Below are 13,544 nucleotides of genomic sequence, written 5' to 3'. Positions count from 1 at the left end.
CAGCTGAACTGGGTCCCCAGCATCTCCAATAGGTAGCTAGCAAGGTGGCAAAAATAGGATTCCCACAAAATAGGATAGCCATTCAGAGTGGCTGGGGAAACCCAGCCAGATGGGCAGGATATAAATAATAAAATGTATTATTATTTTCCCCAACAGAGCTGAGCCTTTAATAGCTGTGCAACAGGCAGATATTCAACAGGTGAAATCCCCCCCCCCACATTGCATTTCCTTGTTCCTGAATACCAAACATATCAAACTTCAGTGTTTTAGTTAACTGTCTGACAGGAGAAGCTTGTAACCTACAGGGAGACAAGTGGGTAGAGAGAATAGCAACAGCTAAAACCCCATTGCACACCATGTGGTTTCATATGCAACACTCTTCTGGGTAGCACAACAAAGTTTTTTTTTAACCTGTGTTCCTAGGTTGGGGCACAAGGCTTGTGGGGGAGGGGGGCAGAAGATGCCATTATTGAATTAGATTTAATATCAGCCAGATGGGATCTTAAATTTCAAAAGTGAAAACAACTGCCGGGGTTGGTTCTGACTAGATTCCAATTAAAATCCAATTAGAATTCAATTAGCATCTAGTTTTGTAAGCGGTAGCAGCACTGAATAGACTGCAAGCCATGACTAATGCATCATACTCATTAGGAGTCATCACTCCTTCAACTAATAAAAAATCTATAGTAAGGATCTACAGCAGCATGGCTTCTATTAGCAGCAGTAGATACATTCAATAATTTGCATTAAATCATTGTAAAACCTATCCCACAGGTCACAAACAAAAACAATGGGCTAGATTCAGCCAAAGTTAAACATTTTAAGGTCACATCGATTTCAATGCAGAGGGAGTTAATTACATTTTTAGCACAGCCATTTAGCAGTACAATCCTTCATCTACTCTCAAGTTGTATTAAGTTCAATGGGAGTTACTTCCATGTAAGTGTTTAGGATTGCTGCCAACAATTCTTAACTTTGCCTGGATCATGGCCGTTGTTATTTTCAGTGTTGGCTGAGAAAATCGCCCGTGCATTGACTCAAGCTGAATTGAGATGTTGAAATTTGTCAGCTTATCACTTCCCATATAAGCTAGAATAACATTTTCACTTCTTTCCATAATGCAATCATTTGCAAAGCTTCTGCCTTCAGGAATCTATTTCTGTGTCAGTTTGTAGACCAGGGAATCTGTGTTGCAGAAGATTGTGGTCCATGTTCTACGGTGCTCAGTCAGTTCACGAAGAGTGCTAGCCAAGACTATTCTGCCGCGTTATCATACCTCATTATTGTCATAGAACACATCCAATATTCTCCTTAGCTATGTTTCTCTAGCCTTTTTCAGGTATTCACTGCGCATATATTGAGCACACAGAGAATGGAGCTGGGTTGTTATCACAGCTTACAGTCTCTGCCCTTCGTGTCCTCTAGCCCCAGCCATTTGTGCCTTGTTTTCAACACAAGAGCCCCCAAGGCATATGGCTATCCCAGGCCTCTCTGCACATTTGGTGTCAGCATGAAAGGAAGGTCTGAAAAGGGCACATTACATGGACAGGGTTTTAGGGGAGGGGTAGTACCTCACATGGGGGGACATGTTGTGCTCCTTCTGGGTGTCCTGAACCCCTGGCCTACCTGGCAGCAAGTTCAAAGTCTGAAAGCTCAAAATGTGAAGGTCAATCCAAGTAGCCAAGTCCAAAATCCAGCAGTCAGGATACAGTCCAGAGTCAAACCCAAAGCACAGTCCCATGGAGGCCCAGAAGCATCCAAGTCAAGGTCCCTCAACATGGGCAGTTGAGCAGACACAGCACCTCGGCTCTGCTGCCCTTTTATACTCTGCATGCTGATTGCAGCCTCTGGGCTTGATGAGGCATGTGACCCTCACCTGTTCCAAGCCTACTCCAGCTGAGGAATCACACACCAAGCCCCAGCTGGGGAGCTGGGCTCTGGGCCCTTGCCTGCCTCAGCCTCCTGGAGTATCCCATCCGCTGCTCCCTCTGCCTCAGAGCCTGTCGTGTTTGTGAAGACAGGGCCCCCTCTGGCTCTGGTGATGGGTCCTGCTGCTCTGGTTTCTGTGCACTGACTCTCATCCCCTTGTCACCCTCAATCACCCCGTGAGTACTTCCTACACCAACCTTCCCTTCCCCATCCCCAGCTTGCCCCAGTGTGTCCCAGTCCCAGCTACATCCTTCGCTGGGATCCTCTTCCTCCTCCCCATTGCCCTGCCTGTTCATGACACTGGGGTAATTGTAGCTTCCACCTGCACTCTCACCTGTGGCTCTCAGAAGCTGTCAGCATGCAACAGCGGCCACACCCCAGGAACAGCTTCAACTGGCCATCTAAGTCAGCTGAGGGTATCTGATGGGTCTTCAGCCCTTGGTGATTTAGGGACGTCCCCTGCATGTGAAGACAGGCTCTTGTGGATTGAACGGGCGGGATCAGTAGTGAGTCCAATTGTCCAGAAGGCAGTTTCTGTGCATGCTGTAGAGAAAAGTGAGGGCAGATGGGGCTCATCAACCTGGGAAGGTAGCACAGCTAGGAGAAGGAAAGCTCTAGTCCTAAACCTTTGCTGTCTTGTGGGATGTCTTTGGGAATAGAAAAGGATAAGGAGTAAACTCTACACAAATCCAGGGTGGAGCCCCTAAGGTGGTTGGATGGTGCCTTGTACACATCCTTCCAGCAACTCCTGTGGCCAGCTGGTGCCAAACATATTGCACACAGGGCTTTTTTTCACCTGGAACTCAGTTCCAGCACATCTCAGATAGGCACCATTGCCATTCTAAAAGAACGAGGGAGGTGTTTGTGGCTGCTTTGGTGCTGCTAACATATTGGTTTGACTTCATCCCCAGAGGTGCACTCCATTGTCTCTCAAGGCAGATGGATTCCAGCTTTGTGACACTGGCACATTATCTTTCAGTAAAGCTCATTGCCACTCTTGTCATTTTGTCCCAGAACACATCCTTTCCTCTCCTTAGCCAAAATTTCTTTTCTAAATTGCCTTGGAGATCCTTCTGGTAGACAGACAAGAGATAAGAGAAAGACAGACAGACAGACAGACAGACAGATGAAAAGGTGCCTGAGGAATCCCAGGTTTTCCTAGAGCATGGTTTCTACATTTTTGCTATAGCGCTGCCTCAGCCTTATTTTTCAAGCTTCCTTTGGGGTAATAACACTTTCTCATAGCAAGGCCTGGTTATTTTAAGTCTGAGAAAGCAGAAGTAGCTGATCCTCCATAAACTGTCACCTTACATTAAAAGGCCCTGTAGGACAAACAGCATTACTGTGTAATTCACTAGAAAATTGAGTCTTCATGCTAGCTCATTCTTAGTCAAGCCAGAAAAATTGTACTGACCTATGATTCAGTGTTTGAAATGATGTAGAACAGTATCTGCTAAGAGCACTTGAGCTAAGAATTTCAGATTCATTCCATCCAGGATAACGGCTGGATGCCCAGCAGTGAGATTTTCAAAAAAGCAACCTTAGAGTGTTAACACCACAAACACCAAGCTTTCTAAGGTTATAACTACAAGAACAAAAAAGGTCACCTTTAATTTTGGCAAATGTAGTGCATAATATGCTTAGAAGAGCTATCCTTCTGTTTTCATTTTTAAAAGCTTGGGCTAATATTTACATTTCAATTCCAAAATTACTTTGGGTGACTTTATTGAAATCTGGTACTTCTGATTTTTCTATTTAAATAAATGGAAACAGCTTCCATCAAAACTAGTTCAGCTTGCTTTTAACAGTATGAAGTGCAGTCCTGCCAAACTGTGCAAGGCTTTGAAGTCAATGTTCCACAAATGATGCCGTGAGATTTATTGTACAGCACTGTGTGCTTCTGGGTTTTGCCTCTTAACTTTTGCCCAGGCTTTCTTTTGACAGGAGCTGCATGACTTTGTCCTGCTCCTTAACCTTCTCCCTCTCCCTGCTCCCACTGTCCATGTGTTTGGGAAGGTCTGAAAAGGTTCCACCTCATGGAATGTTTGGCAACTTCAAATCTTCAAATCTCTCAAGGTGTAAAATTATGATGGAGAGAGTGAGAGAGATCTATGCAATGTAAGGAGCAAGGCCAAAGGGAGGACTCTGTGTCCCATTCAGCAGGCTTTGCTTCATCAAACCAGCAACAAACAAAGGGGATAGTCTTTCTAAAATTAAGCAAAACTGGCACAAAAACTTTCCCATTTGCAGGTGGCAAATCTGAAGAAGGATTTGTAGCTGGGGGTTATTTACACATTTTTTTTTCACTAAAATGTATCAGCTGGTGGGAGGGATCAAAAGGCAAAGTTTTGTAGGGGGCAAATTTATTTGCAAATTTCTAGAGGCTCATTGTGCAGCAGTGATACCACTGCTTTCTCCTTTTCCTCTTTTGCTGCCCTTGGCTTCCTCCCAAGGTTGGCTATAAGTGGGATCCAGTTTGGGTAAAGGCAGGAAAGTATCAGAAGGGCAATAATGCAGCCATAGATAAGATGGAGATTAGTCACTGGATCAAGAACATGAGGAGTAGAGGGCCATAGGCAGCAGTTATGGTCACCAGCAGGCTGGAGGATACACAAAAGCAGACAAAAATTAAATCAAGCAGACAAAAATTAAAGGGCCAGAGGCAAGTACAAAATTGGGAGCAGGCAGAAGGTCAACTTCCAAAACAGCAACAGAAGAGCGAAACGCTCAAGACAAGTTACTCAGACTGATGAACTGGCTTTGATGTATGTGTTCCAGTTGGTTTAGAGAGTCAGCTGATTATCTTCAGGCTGGAACTATAACTTGACTCAAAGACAGGGTGACTCATCTGTGGGCTACAGCTCCAACCATCTCTGAGGTCCATTGGCCATGTTAGCTGGGGCTGCTGGGAGTTGTATTATTACGCATCTGGAGGACCATGCACTGGCCACTGATGCTCTAAGGCCTAGTCTTCCTGGCTTCCTGAAGACCCAGGATGCAAGGAGTAAGGTAGTGGAAGGTCCTGGTTTGAAACCTACTTGGTATGGCCAGTTCCCCCTGCAATGTCCCTGGACCAATACTTTGTCTGACATTGTATTGTTCCAGAAGGAAAGGAAGGAGTATAGGTGGCCACCAGGGGATATGGTAATAGCAAACACTTTAAAAAAAGAAGTTGGCCTAGGTTTATATGTCAATGTTATGAACAAAGATGACATTGAACCACATTTGGGTATTCTTCACTGCCACATGAACTAGACTTTTTGCTAGTGTCAATGAAAAGGAAATTGATATATGTGGTCTTTCAGGAGCTGGAATTAAGGAGGGGGAAAGCAACCGATACTCAGTGTCACAACAAAACATGATTAATGCAGAATCCAGGAAAAGGACTCCACTACGTCTCAGAAATGAACATGCATGTGAAGAGAATTGTGGGTATGTCATGAAGTCACTTGTGCCTGCTTCAGGGCGAGACTAATTGCCGTTCCCTAAGACTTGCTGCACCAGCAAACAAATATTTAGAATGTGCATACACAGAATGCTGTGCCAGCAAAATATCTCCAGAAGCATTACATTATCAAAGCAAGCTCTGCAGCCAGGTGCATCAGTGCAATGCTTTTAGACTGGACTACTGGGATGGTATGAAATGGTAGCGGCTCAATGAAATATCAGTTTGGCCTCTATAAGGACATACCATGAAGGCACCTATTCACAAATGCATGCAGTGCCCAAAGACAGCATTACTCAGCTGTAATGGAACGATATTTCTTTCCATCTATGCTTTGCATGTGACCCATTGAGTCACCCACTGCTATTGTTCAAACTCATGTTGCCACACTGGCTCAAGACACATATTTCTATACTTAACTCTTCTCCCAGGCGTTTGATGGATTATGATCATTTTGCTGTCTATTGATGTTATTTTTTTTGCTGCTGAAGCTTTTACTGTTTTATTGGCTCTGTTTTATTGTGTGACTCGTAGGTAATGCATTGTTCTTTTTTCTTATTTAATGCCATGCATTAGGCCTTTTTTAAAAAGTTAAGTCACTATGAGATCACACGTCAAGCAACTAATAAACTGTAATAATAACAGTAGTAAATAAGACATGTCTGAATTTATATTTGCTGTTCAAGTGGATGACTGGCATTGGGAGGAATGTCTTCTCTATGTTGCCCTTGGTTCTAATTCTGCTGGGCGGAAGCAGAACACCAGGTGGGGTGGAACCATCATGCTAGCTTTCCAGAGGGGTGAGATGCCGGGAGGTCATCATGATGCAAATGCACTATCTAAGTCAACCCCGTGTCCCTGCTGCTGCATTTGCACCACACTGACCTGGTCTTCACCTTGCCCCCTCCCAGTAAGCAGCACTGACCCAACTGCCAGAAAGCTAGCACAGTGGCTCCACCGCAATTCAGTGAGCCTCTTCGGCTGCTGGAGGATAGGCTGCTGTCAGGTTGGAACAGCTAATGCAGAAACTAGCACAATTTGACAAATGAATAGGAGCATCATATGGGTAACTTTGGGTCTTTTGTCTTGATGGCAGGAAATCTCCATAAGGTTCCTAAGAAAGGAAAACAAAGTCCAAACAAAAAGTGACTTAACCCACAAGGGAGTTTTACCGAATAAAAAGCAAAAGGATACAAAATCAGTGTCAATATACTGAAGGTTATCCCAGAAGAAAAATGAGGAGGAAGAGTAGGGGAATGGCAGTAAGCCAAGGGCAGCTCAGCAATTGTGTTTGTGTGAAAGAGAGGAGGGGGGGGTACTGTATTACTACTCAATCAACTGGGGTAGGCATTCCCAGGCAATGGCAGGAGCATCAAATGCAAAGGTGGGCAGAATTCTAGGGACTTAGAGAAAGAAATGTAGGTAATGTGGATATCAGCAGGAAAACAACCCCAGCCCCTATCCCGGGCACACAAAATTCAGGGATCCCCCTACATTTCTAGTGGTAAAAAACACAAAACAAGGTGTCCACTAAAGGGAATTTTTCAGAAGAACAACAGAGATGGAGGTAGTAAGGACATTTCTGAAAAGGAATGATGTTGAGTGGGATGTCACAAAGGTGCCCTGATTTCACTGAATGTGGCCGCAAGCACATTCAAAAATAGCACAGGGGCTAAAGGGAGAGTTGAGGCTAGTTCAGCCAGTCCGCCACCTCTGTCCTTTGTTTTCAGGCCTTGTCAGCTTCACAACTATGGGAACTGTGAAACAAAATGGAAGCATGAGGACAAAATGGCAATACACAAGATCCTCATTTGACCTAGAAATCGTATATTATGCAAGAACAATATTAAGCAGAACAAAATGTATTCATTTCTGGTTCTTTATGCCATTTAGTTTCTCAAGTTAGTTCTCTCTCTTTGAATTGCTTTCCTACTCGAGGCCTAGTTACATAGCCTGCTCTTCTTTTTTTTACTTCATCTTGCTGTCAGTGGTTATAAGTAGAAAAATCTCCATGTTTCATGTATGCTATGACTCAACCACAGAATCATTTTTTTGTATACCAGGGTCGAGTCTGGAATATATAAATAAAACTGTGCCACTAACCTATGGAGAATGCACATCCCTTATTGCTAAATATCCACTTGCTGTTTTGAAGATGCATGTTGTATGGAGCAGGACAGCCACCCAAGTTTGGCTCCTGGAACTTCTCTTTTTAGAAACAAAACAAAGACCACCCAACCACACCTGTCATTGCAAGCATACTGCATAAGCAGAAAATAAAGGCCTAACCCCGTAAAAATACATTCCTAGACTTCTCCCCTACTCTATTTCTAATAGTTTTTTCCACTTCCTTTCCATCCTCTCCTATAAATGGGAACCATCCATTCCTTACCCTTACCCAGGAACTCAGCTGGGGAGTTTGTTCTCAATATTAATTTAGGTCCCATCTGCACTATACATTTAAGGCAATATCATACCCTCAAAGAAACCTGGAATCTGACATTTGATCCTAAGAATTATTTGGAGACTTCTCTTCCCCTCAGAGAGCTGCAGTTCTAAGGGTTTGTTGAGAAGAAGGATTGACTGCTAAACCACTGGGATAATTGTAAATCTGTGAGGGGAATAGCACTCTCTTAACAGCACCCTTAACAAATTGCAGTTCCCATGATTCTTTGAGAGAAGCCATGACCAGTGGTGGAGCTTCATGCTCCAGCACCAGGGGGTGGAGAGCAGGCGGCGGCAGGGCTTGCACATGTTCTGGGGGCAGGGTGTGCCACCTGTGGGGGTGGGGCGCCCAGCATGGGGGTGGGAGCCGCGATGGCACCCTGTTGGGATCGTGCTGCAGGGCCTGTGCGCCCCCCACCACTCCTCTTCCTCCGCCAGTGGCCATGACAGTTTAAAGTGGCATGATATTGCTCTAAATATATAGTGGAGATGGGAGTCCCAGAGAACACCATTCCTCCCTGTTCTGAAATGAGAGAGAACTTCTCCAGGTTTTCCTTCTTCTCTGATCAAAATAAAGACAGACTTTTAGGGAAGAGTAGGAGCTCATAGCGACTGTTTTTTTTAAATTCTCCTTCAGCGGCAAATGGAGAAAAGCCAGCAAGAAGGCTGCTGGTGTGGGCTAGGGATGGAAGTAGCTCTCCTGAGCTAAGGAGACTGAGATAGCAACACTCAGAAACAGATGCTCTTCTTCATGCACAATTTACATGTGGCACCACTGCACCCACATTTTTCTCTTTCCTGCCTACGCATGCCTACTGCCTACCAGACAGAGAACTGTTGAGAGATGACAGCATTAACTGTTGAGAGGTGTAGATGTCCCAATATCCCCCAGGAAGTGGGGAGGCTGGGAGAAACCTAGGAAAAGTGAACAGGTGGTCATAGTGGTATCTAAGCAATCTCCTGCTGTGTCCCATCTTTCAAATTTGCTTTTAGGGTGGGCACTTTAAAATGTGCAAGTGTACATGCATACATATAAAACAAACTGATTATGGACAGTTTCTGTGCAAGAGAAGATATGGGCACAAATTTGACATCAAGAAGGGCAACACAAAAATGCCTGTACGGGGACACATGGGGACATTGTGACCTTCCCAGCCATACAAAGACATGAGTTTTGTTTCTCCTTCAGTTAGGAGAAGGAAAGCTGGGCTTTCCCACCTCACCTCAAAGAAAGGTGCCTGGGTAAATCTCTCATGCATGCACACACCATGAGTGGCAGAGGGAGGGAGGGGAGGCAATCAGTGAACCTGCACTCACAAAAGAGGAAACAGCTTGGGGCTATTCAAGATCTGCCCCACTAGACCCTGAAAGAGCTTAGAGCTTAAGTTTTCTGCCTCCAGGCATGGCTCCTCAGAGAGAAAAGCAGGGAGAGTGGGACAGAAATCATACTTCCCTCCCTAGATCTGTCCATGCTTTTTTAAAAACAAAAACAAAACAAGCAAACCTGTTTCCTCTTATTGGAGACAGAGGAGGGATCTACTGCTAGTGTTTTTTATTACTTTCTAAGCAGGGAAGATGGTCAGAAGCCACTGTCACTAGAACTGTATTGATATTATCATGGGTGACAGGACCAAGACTGGACCGTGGCTTTGGAGGTTGAAGGAAGGGTCAAAATCTTGGCAGGGCTATGCCCCACTTTGCCCCTAAGATAAGCCTCCCCTGCTTCAGCTATGGGTGGCGGGCTGGTCTGAGATGCAGTGGTAGCTCTGCCACTCTGCAGAGACTTGGTGTTGACAGCAGCAACAGCAAACAGTTTGCCTTGTTCTGCCCAACACAAAAGGTACAGTAATAGCATCTTGAAGACATCCTATTTTGAAATCTGAGTGAATCATTCACAGGGAATATTTTGTCAGCACTCTTTTCCTCTCAACACACACAGAGGTTTAGCCAAATGGAAGTGCTAATTGAATTTCAAAATTTCAGTGGGTTTTCTTTGCTTTCTTTCTTTTTGGCAATATTTTTCTTGTCTTCACGATTCCCTCTAGAAGCAATGTCATATAATTCAGAGAGGAAAAATTGTAACGAACGCTTTAATGTGCTAGGAAATGAGTTCTTTGTAAAGGAAAATCAGTTCTTGAATTTTTTCTTAAATAAAATATTGTAGGACTAAATCACTTTCATTATCATTTCAGTACTGGATTATTGCAGTGCACTCTGTGTGGTCTGCCTTGATTTCCTCTAGGTAGACCTTTGGGCCTGGTCTGGAATTTCCAGCTGGTGCAGAACTACTGATGGGGGCAGATAGCTGACAGCATGTGACACCATTGTTAAAACATTTGCACAGGCTGTCCATCTGCTACAAAGCCAGGTTCGTGGCTCTGCTATTCACTTACAAAACCCTTGAACAACTTGGGTCCAGCATACCTTTGGAGCCACCTGATTCCTTATATCCCAGCTCAGTCACTGAGACCATCTGCCTTTTGTTGTTTTCTGACTTGGGATGCATTCAGAAGGCATTCCATCTTCCCAACATTTCCTTGCCTCTTCATTTTTGTGTTTTATGTGATCTGTAACATGATGTAAAGGCTGTTTCTGGGAATCTCGTGGAATCCAGTGGAAGTTTAGTGCTGACAGATGTATTAATTGTTTTCAGTAAAAATCCATTTGTGACCCTGTTTATTCGGAAAATGAAAGTGAATTTTGTGATGTAACTATGTGATGAAATTTGGGGAGATATCCTGGCATGCAGTTCTTTCCGGCCATTTAAAGTACAGCACTGCGCAGAAGTACAGAGACTGAAAAGCCACAGTTCCCTAATGCAACAGGTAAAAAGCGAAAGGACCCCTGACAGTTAAGTCCAGTCACGGATGACTTTGGGGTTGCGGCACTCATCTCACTTTACTAGCTGAGGGAGCCGACGTTTTGTCTGCAGACAGCTTTTTCAGGTCATGTGGCCAGCATGACTAAGCCACTTCTAGCGAAACCAGAGCAGCGCACGGAAACGCTGTTTACCTTCCCGCCAAAGCGGTACCTATTTATCTACTTGAACTTTGACATGCTTTTGAACTGCTAGGTTGGCAGAAGCTGGGACCGAACAACGGGAGCTCACCCCATCACGGGGATTCAAACCGCCGACCTTCCAATCGGCAAGCCCAAGGCTCAGTGGTTTACACCACAGCGCTACCCACGTCCCTGCTAATGCAGCAGGTACTATAGTGTAAAAGGATTGTTAGAAATAGAACAGAATCACTAGCATTATAACCAGTAAAACCAATTCAAAAAACTCCACATCAGAATGCAGCCCTGGCAAGACATGTCTGGTGTCAACATGAAACTGAGCCTTCGGTATCTGGTCTTGAAGAATGCTCTCACAACAGAGATTCAGCAGACATCTTTTGTTATTTTTTTAACATTTGCAGCAAACATTTATATGCCAAGATCTGGCTTATGTAAAGAAATACAAGGGCTGGGAGAGAGCTTTTACAGTTAGCCAGTGATCTGTGATTTAATATGTTTGTGTGATATTTTTGTTGTTGTTTTTTTTAATAATTTTTATTAACCGGCCAATCAAATCAAATTAAATCACATCACATAAATTCCGAATTACAAAGCCGAATTTTAAATTTTGTTGGGGGGACCCATATTTCAAGATCCGAAGGGGGATTCTGATCATCTTCTTGCTACTGCGTTAATGTCCAAATCAATCTAAATCAGTCCAAACAGAGTTCATAATTCTATCCAGTCTTATCTTGCTGTTTCCACATCACATCTTGTTCATATATTTTCTCTTTTTTCTTTATGATCTCTTCTGATAGTCTCCTTAAGCCGATAAACGTGATATTTTTGTTGTACTCTGCTTTGATTTTTTAAAAATAAAATTGCACAATGTAAGTATTTTCATAAACAAATAACTTGAAACTTAGACTTTTAATAATAATAATAATAATAATAATAATAATAATAATACTCATATATGTTAGCATGCATAACTTGCACCATGTTTGACTCCCTCAATCTTCCCACTTCTCACTAGAAATCTTTCTGTTTGCTTCCCAAATGTGTGTGTGATAGTGGCAATTGTTTAGTAGAGAGACACTCTCTCTTTTGTGTTCTTTTTTTCGTTGTTGGATGTCTTGAACTTTTGGGGAAAGCAGTCTATAAATCTTTCAAAAGAAACAAATATTTCCATATGTCCAGGTTAAAGTCCCTTTTCAGCAAAAGCCCTGGGGAGATTTACAGCCATTGATGTGTTACCTCGCTAAGTGGCATCTAAGGAGAGTGTGGGTGAAAGAGAAATTAAAATCCCAGTATTCTAATGTAACAAGAACAGTGGCTGCTCAGGTACAAGCTTCCGCAGATTTAAATTCATGATTCATTATCAAAGGCATACATACTGAGAGAGGAAATAAAAGTGCTGTGCAAATCCTTGAGTAAACAAGGTGCTTTGTCCTCAGTGCTGGGCCAAATTTTAGCTCCAATGGGAGAAGATTTCTAGGCCTCTCACTAACCATCTCTGAAAACAATTCCGCTGCTTCTTTTTTCAGCCTCTCTGTTTTAATCCCAGGTCAACCATTTTGTTGGTTGCAGCTGCTCAGCAACTACAGAATGATCTCCAAATGGCTTCCTCAATAGCAGATTGATGCAAATAACAATATGTTGCATAGGAATGTGATCTACTCACCTCTGAAGCCAAGTCTCATGCAGCAAGGTGAAAGCGCTGTCAATATGAAGTACTCAAACATATTTTACTATATCACATTGGTCTTGTTTGTGTTTATTATCAGCCTTGAAGAAATGGGCATGGATAAATAAGCTTTTTGATGGGTTTAACAGAAGCAGAAGAGAGAGAGAAAAATCAGGGGTGCACAGTTGTGCTAAGATGATGAAATCAACTTAACTTCATAGGGATGCAAAAAGGCTGACATGTATCATTTGTCTCATAAAAATATTTTCAAAGATAAACTTACATCTTCCTGTTATTCTTCCAAAGGTTCTTCATTCATCCGCCGTTGAAGAGGGGGTAATAAATGTATTGACAATAGTCACAATCTTCATCAACTTACCTTTATTCATTTTTATGTCATACCATGATAAATTTACATTTCCCAGGACTCTCTTCATAAGCTGCCATAGCAAAACAGAGAGAAACAGAGGAGGGATGGAGACCGAAAGAGTGGCTGGACCAATACTTCTCTCCTTCCCCCACTGCTGGTGATGTAACTGTAGCAGTAGAGAGGAGTACGGGAGGCTGGAAGGAACTATTCTCTAGCTTGGATAAAAACCCAGCTTGAAAAGCACACAAGGAGAGTCCACAATCTCTGAGGCAGCCTGTTCTACGGTTGAACAGCTCTTACTGACAGAAAGTTCTTCCTGATGTTTAGTATCCTTCCTTGTAACTTGAATCCATTGGTTTGAGTCCTACCCTCCAGAGCAGGAGAAAACAAGCTTGCTCAATCTTCCATGTGACAGCCCTTGAGATATTTTAAGATGGCTATCACATCTCCTCTCAGTTTCTTCTTTTTCAAGCTAAACATGCCCAGGTCCTGCAGCGTTCCTCCATCTTCCTGCTCTTACAGTGCCTGTGGGAAGCCTGAAAGCAAGACCTGAGCACTACAGCACCCTTCCCATTTGTAATTCCTAGCCAGCAGCATTCAGAGGTCTACTGTTTCCAACATGAATTGGAAATAATAGCTGATTGGTTAGAAAGATCTAAGGAATATGCTGC

At 43.4% G+C, this 13,544-nt stretch overlaps 1 protein-coding gene across 1 annotated transcript in view; it reads right to left on the bottom strand.

Annotated features, from left to right (window-relative positions):
- Positions 1 to 12,903, bottom strand: part of LUZP2 (leucine zipper protein 2) — a 349,517-nt gene extending 336,614 nt beyond the window's left edge. The window contains exon 1 of the mRNA XM_081835527.1: positions 12,883 to 12,903. The gene's annotated coding sequence lies outside the window, so the exon portion shown is untranslated. The remainder of the gene's footprint in view (positions 1 to 12,882) is intronic.
- Positions 12,904 to 13,544: the final 641 nt, after the last annotated feature.

This window comes from Podarcis erhardii (genome assembly GCF_964252035.2).
Source record: "Podarcis erhardii genome assembly, chromosome: 1".
Lineage (NCBI taxonomy): Eukaryota > Metazoa > Chordata > Lepidosauria > Squamata > Lacertidae > Podarcis > Podarcis erhardii.
This window is presented reverse-complemented; position numbering and strand designations above follow the sequence as displayed.